General features: G+C 38.7%; 1 long non-coding RNA gene across 1 annotated transcript; it reads left to right on the top strand.

Annotated features, from left to right (window-relative positions):
* Nucleotides 1–6100: 6100 nt before the first annotated feature.
* Nucleotides 6101–6809, top strand: LOC106085937 (uncharacterized). Its single transcript, XR_001221055.2, has 2 exons — nucleotides 6101–6284; nucleotides 6335–6809. It is a non-coding gene; the product is annotated as an uncharacterized LOC106085937 (long non-coding RNA).
* The last annotated feature ends 296 nt before the right edge of the window (nucleotides 6810–7105 follow it).

Genomic DNA, 7105 nt, shown 5'->3' with positions numbered 1-7105 from the left:
AACTATACAGCACCGCAAATAATCATTATTAAGCTTATTGAACTAATTGAGGCTAGAAAAATCTCCCGTACAGTTTCATATTGGCATCTGCGAGAAACAAATTTGCATTTACAATTTTTCTTGATTTATATATATTTTTTCTTTTTGTACAAATATTTTCAATATTGTATACACCTTGTTGCTCTTCCTGGTAATTCAGACTTGCCTTTCTTGTTTACTTCTATGGAACTATGTGTGTGGTGCACAAGGTTTAACAAATAAACTTAAACTTCACAGCACAATGCTAAAATTACACAGTTCGCCATAGACACATGCAACACGAAACTAAACATTAGTTCAAAGGTCATTGCTGTGCTAACAACTCAAATGGTGCCACTTGAAATACAATTCTTGCGAAACCCACTCCATTGCACACACCCAAATTAATAACATGAGAACTTTCATCGCCTGTGGTAGACAAGATGTGCACTTACATGAATGCGGTGAGATCATGGGCACTCAAGTGTGTGTAATGTGCACAAGTCGTCCTTTGACTTATGAAAACAAGAATGTGTGCGTATCGGTAGTGTAACAACAATATCCTGTCGAAGAACTATCGGCTATTTTATTAACTTTAAATCAACACAACCGTCCCATGATACAGCCACAAATGTGTGTGTTAAAATGGCTTCAATGTGGTCTTTGAAACCTGCACTGTAGTAATGCATGTCAATAAACGTTTATTGACTTGGAATGAAAACATTTTGAGAGAAATTGCCAGGAAGGAATATCATACCTAAACTTAGTTTTACATATCATAAAGATTTGTGAATTCGCTTTTTCATACCCTCCACCATTGAATGGGGGTATACTAATTTCGTCATACCGTTTGAAACAACTCGAAATATTCGTCTAAGTAAAATAAAGTATAGACACTCGCAGAAAAAAGTATGCCGAAAATATCAAGCACTGTCTGCTGACTGAAAACTATTAATTTTTCTGCTATTACAACAGTAGTTCTGCTACTACAGCAGTAGTTCTGCTATTACAGCAGTAGTTCGGCAATTTGAAAACAGCAGGCTTACTGCTGAAAATTCTGTCACTTGTTGAAAATGGCTGCTGTTTAATTTAGAAGAAATAAAATAAAATACAATTAAAAAGGCATTAAGTTTGGCCGAACCGAACTTTGGATACCCACCACCTCGGGTATACATGTAAACCATCTTTCGTCATAATCCGGTGAAAATGCATAATTTATGGCCCCATAGCAGCTTTATCGAGATATGGTCCGGTTTGGACCAAAGTCGTTACGGATATTGAGAGGTCAAATAAGTACGAGTCATTGTTCAATTTTGTAGAACAAAATATTGGCCTTTTTGAAAACCATATCCTAATATAGGCCGATCTAAACCATATACGACATGGATGTCGAAAAGCCTCACATAAGCCAGTATGTCAAATTTCAACGAAATCGGATAATAAATGTGCTTTTTGTGGGGCCAAGACTTAAAATCGAGGGATCGGTCTATATGGCAGCTATATCCAAATCAAACCAAACAGCTGTCGAAGGGCCTAACACAACTTACTGTCCCAAATTTCGGCGAAATCGGACAATAAGTGCTCCTATTTTGAACAAAAAATTTCGTAGAGTGTATGTATGTTCTTGAACGTATTGACATTCTAAGTCGATCTAGTCATGCCGGCCAGTCCGTCTGTAGGAAGCACACTAATTTTCGAAGAAGTAAACCTTGACATCCAAAGTTTCGCACAAAAACTTTTAATGCCGATCGGTTGGGATTGTAAAATGGTCAAATCGGTCCATTTTTATATATAGATGCTATATAAACTACTATCAAGAATGTATTTCTTGAGCATCTTGAGGTTCATATCCGATTTGTGTAAAATTTAACTCGATAGCTTGTCCTACATCCTCCAACATATATGTCAGGCAAGATTTGAATTGGTCCAAAACAAGATAAAGCTGTCATTTAAACCGATCCCCAGAATATACTTCTACAGTCTCTACAGACCGCAATTTGCATCCGATATGGCTAAAATTTGACGATGGCTTTTCCTATGACCTTCCTCAGATGATCCAAGTATGGATGGTTCCAATCAGTTCAAAATTTGATATATCTACCATATAATCCAATCACCTGAACTTATTTCTTGAGCCTATAGAGGGCGCAATTCTTGTCAAAGCAGGGGGAGTTCTTTTTATGATCAACCATTATCATTGTTAAGATTCTGCCCATAAAGAGAGACCGTCTCGACATACTGAGTCGATGATTTCTTGAGCCCTAACAAGCCGCAATTTATGTCGGATTTGACGATTTTGTTACGACTTCCAACAACTGTGGCAAGTACGTTCCAAACCTGATATAGCTCCCATATAAACCGATCTCCCGATTTGACATATTGAGCTCCCGGAAGCTCCAAGTTTTGCCCGATTTGACTAAAATTTTGCACGTAGTGTTCTGCTACGACTTTTAACAACTGTAACCAGCGCGGTCCGAATCGGTCTATAACTTGATAAACTCCCAAATTGGGTTGCCCAAAAAGTAATTGCGGATTTTTCATATAGTCGGCGTTGACAAATTTTTTCACAGCTTGTGACTCTGTAATTGCATTCTTTCTTCTGTGAATTATCAGCTGTTACCTTTACTTTTTGTTACAATTACTTTTTGGGCAACCATAAATGGACCTCGCGATTATCGGTTCCTCGAAACTTTAAGCTTTGCGTGGTTCGGCAGAAATTTGGTACATGGAGCAAAATTATACCCTGCAACTAATTTTATCTTGTGTACATTTTTGGCAAAGTCAAAGGTGGTAGGTTCCCAAAATTCGGGCCGGTCGAACTTCTGTTCGACGTCTGTTCTAGCTAGCTACAGCAGAACGTCAGTCTTCTTAAAGTCTAGATTAGGCCACATAATTTTGAAGTGTTCACAACTCCCACTTTGTGACCATCTGTGACCTTCGTTGTCCTTCGGGTGTGATCCTGAATACTAAGCTAACATGTTGCCAAAGACATACCAACAGATCCCAGTTCCCCAGGAATCTGTAAGGCAGTTCCAAGTCTCGCAAGTGTCGGCTCTACAATACTCTCGAATATATCTGCGGCCCGGCACCCAGAATAAGTGAATTGCAACTGTTGAGCCATCTCGTAGAGAAATCTGCGACAGTTGCAGACGGTTTTTGAATTCAGATATACGTTCCCCAAAGAAAGACTGCCTGGCTTTCTGAGAAAATGTTTATGCCACTCGTCGATATGACATTATATCTTAACCATTCCAGCACTTCTTTAATGTAAGGATCTTCACTGTATCAAGCGACTGCAGTAATCGGGTAACATTTTCGATATGACCAATCGAAGTTCTTCAGAGTTCACCCCAAAGCCCACCTGGTTGTCTAGTTTGGAACCATCTGTACAGAAATCTATTTAATTTCTATTACCAGGGATGTTGTGGTTCCTAGGGCTCTCTCAGGAATAGTAGTACAGTACTTTTTATCAAAGCGGCTCAGGTAGGGTGTAATCCACACTGGCTGGAACATGCGACATTGTTTTAACGATAACAAAGTGTCCGTAGCTGCCACATGACCAAAGAGAAAGCTCCTTTAGCCTCACGGCAGTGGTCACAGCAATTGCTCCAGCCACAATGTCCAGAGGCATTAGATGTAGCATTAAACTCAGTGCATCAGATGGTGTCGTCCTCAGTGCGGCTGTGATGTAAAACAAGCCACCCTTTGGATCCGGTTGAGTATTGAACAATAGGTGGACTTTAGAAGCTCAGTCCAGCACACCACAAGACCATATAGCATTATAGGTCTGACAACTGGAGTTGAATGAATCCAATGAATGACGCGCGGACTAAACCCCCCCATCCCCCTTTTGCAAAAGGCTCACTTAAAGGAATGGAGTATTCTTTATAGTCTTGACATTCTAAGTCGATCCAGCCATGTCCGTCCGCCCGTCTGTCGAAATTACAATAGCTGTAAAACGCGTATAGCAGGCCGCTTGATTTTTTGCAAAAATACCCAATAGTGCTGTAGGTCTTTGGAGATAACGAATAGGCCATATCGGTTCAGATTTGGATAAAGCTCTCGTAAAAACCGATCTCTCGCCCTTACAAACCGCAATTTTAGTCCGATTTGAGTGAAATTTTTTACAGAGTATTCTGTTATGACTTGCAATAACTGTAAAAAGTACTCTCTCAATCGGTCTATAGCCTGATATAGGTCCCATATAAACCGATCTCTCGATTTGACTTCTTGAGCCCCTGGAGCCGCAATTTTTGTCCGATTAGGCTGAAATTTTGCACGTAGTGTTTTGTTATGACTTCTAATAACTGTACCAAGTACAATCTAAATAGGTCTATAACCTGATATAGCTCCCATATAAACCGATCTCCCGATTTGACTTCTGGAGCCCTTACAAGCCACAATTTTTGTCGGATTTGGCTGAAATATTGCACATAATTCTCTGTTAGGATTACCAACAACTGTGTCAACTACGGCCAAAATCGGTGTATTACCTGGTGTTGCTGCCATGTAAACCGGTCTCTCGATTATCCTTGTTCGGTTCCTAGAAGCTTTAACTTTTGCCAGTTTGACAGAAGTTTGGTATGTAAATTAAATTACGACCTTTAACTAAATTTATGTACTTACTTAAATTGGCTATGACAGAATATTTGTTCCACCAGTCGAACGAAGAATAGCGTTCCAATCGCCTCGATCTTCTGCGCTCATTCTAAAATCTCTGACTCCAAGTTTCGAGGTGTCTCCCACAACTTGATCTTTCCATCGAGCTTTTGGTCTTCCCGGTTTGCGTGTACCACCGTGTTTGCCTTCAAAAGACTTCTTTGCTGGGGCTTCTTCATCCATTCTGACAACATGACCAAGATAGCCAACGCAGCCGTTGTATTTTGATGCGTGTAACTATGTTATCGTCGTCATACAGCTCACACAGCTTGTGGTTCATACATCGCCTATATTCTCCGTTAGCGCAAACTTGTCCATATATTTTACGAAGAATCTTTCTCTCAAATACTCCAAGCACTGCCTCATCTGCTTTCACAAGTACCCATGCGTCAGAACCATATAACAGCACGGGTAGCATCTGTTTGCCAGTATTATTGTTCGCTTTATCTCAAAACTGGTGTCATTCCTTTCGGTTACGGCGGTGCCGAGGTAGATAAAGTTACTGACTGTCTCAAAGTTGTGGTTCCCAATTTTCTCCATTTTGTTTATCTGCTCGGTTGTGCAAGGCTTTTTGGGAGTTGAAACCATCCATTTCATCTTATCTCCATTTACTGCCAGACCCATTTTCACTAACTCTCTTTCGATTCTTTCAAAGGCTTCAGTTACTACTTCCGGTGACTGACCTATGATATCGATAATGTCCGCATAGGCGAGTAGCATGTGTTTTCTTGTGATTAGTGTGACATATCTATTCCAACCACAAGTATATCCAAAGAAAAATTTAATCACGACTTTATTTAATTGACCCCATTGGTGAATCAACACACGGAAGTTATCGGATCTGTACACAGCCGTTCATATTCTGACAACGTCTAGTGCACTGTTTTTTTTACAGTTTAAAAAAAAAAAAAATTTTTTTGAGAGCTGTTGAGAGATGAACCTTCGCTCCATCCATCTCATGATTGTTTGCTTTCAAAAGCCTTACCACCCATCAATGTACATATAATGCATGAAGAGTAGCTTAAGGTTGGTAGAAATGTACATTTTTTATGAATGATTTTCATAACGGTCATTACATGGAATCAATAACGCACGTTCACAAAATCATCCCCTTATTATCATAATATTCTCACCAACGCCGGTTCAGGATAGTAACATCATTTGTGCATTATTTTGCATTTTTTTGTCTTTTTGTATACGATAGAGGCATATCCATATCTGGATATAAATCCTATATAAGCCGATCACTTTATTTGAAACAGTCATTCAAAGAACTTTTCATACGCGATCCATGCTGTAAGGTATATAAGATTTGGCCTGGCCGAACTTAAAGCTTTTTCGTTTGGTTAGTTGCCATAGAAACCTAAATTTAATGCTCCCATATTGCTTTACTTTAAAAGTCTTTCAAAGCAAATGACACTTCCAATGGTATACCCTTGTTCGCCCTTCGTACGTACACGCAAATCCTTAAGAACTGACTTGCCTTGATTCATTCAAATATTCTACATTCAAATATTCTAATGAAATTTGAAATAATCCTTTTCAATTCTTAAACCCACTTTTAATGACAGCCGCCGTATTTCCGTTAGCAGCCATCTTCAATTTTGGTAAGTCATAATGAATAAAAGCGCTGTAATTAAATTAAATCTTTTCCAAGTTTTCACAACAGTATCATTGCTCTGAGAGTGGGTGATTGGGTTTGGTTGTTTTCGCAGGATTAATCAGTGTTAAAAAGGCGAAAACTTTTTTATTATTCTTGAGCAAAAGTGAAATGCTGTAAAGTTGAAGGATACTAAAAATTGACACCACGACCAGGGCCAATTCGTTGTCCTTGGTTTGTAAGTCAAGAACCCAGTTTTACGTTGCCAGTCCAAAAAACAACTCTTGGCCATCCATTAAGGATTATCATGTCTTCCCTGCTGTTATTCCTGTTATGATGTTCGAAGCATGAATGCTGCTTGCTGGCTGATGATGTCTGATATCAGCTTTAAGTTGTTTTTCCTTCACCAAAATCAACTGTTGCGAATGTCCTTAGAATGACACTAAAACCAAAATACTGTCTGTTTGAAAATTTGTCTACTTTGTCTTGAAGAAGGGTGAACATTTTGAAATATTATCTCAATGAAATTTTATGGCAGCAGATAAATTCCTAAAAGGGAGATGGGGGATGAATTCAAACGTTGTTCTAGCTGCTGTTGCTACAATGATGTTTCATGACCAGAGTCTTGTTAAGCATCAGCAAAAAAAATAATCAAACTTCATTTTCAATATCATTTCTAAATTAATTTAATAAGTTTACTTTTTACATACATACATCAAAACTTATTTGAGGACAAAAATATAATTTGGAAATCTCTACTGAGGCTTAACATAATGAAGTTAAGAAAATATGACACTGTTCAGCCACCAAATTTCAAAAAAAATTGTG

The sequence above is a fragment of the Stomoxys calcitrans genome, chromosome 3 (genome assembly GCF_963082655.1).
Source record: "Stomoxys calcitrans chromosome 3, idStoCalc2.1, whole genome shotgun sequence".
In the NCBI taxonomy this organism is placed as follows: Eukaryota; Metazoa; Arthropoda; class Insecta; order Diptera; family Muscidae; genus Stomoxys; species Stomoxys calcitrans.
The sequence above is the reverse complement of the archived record's forward strand: the minus strand, read 5'-3'. Positions and strand labels throughout refer to the sequence as shown.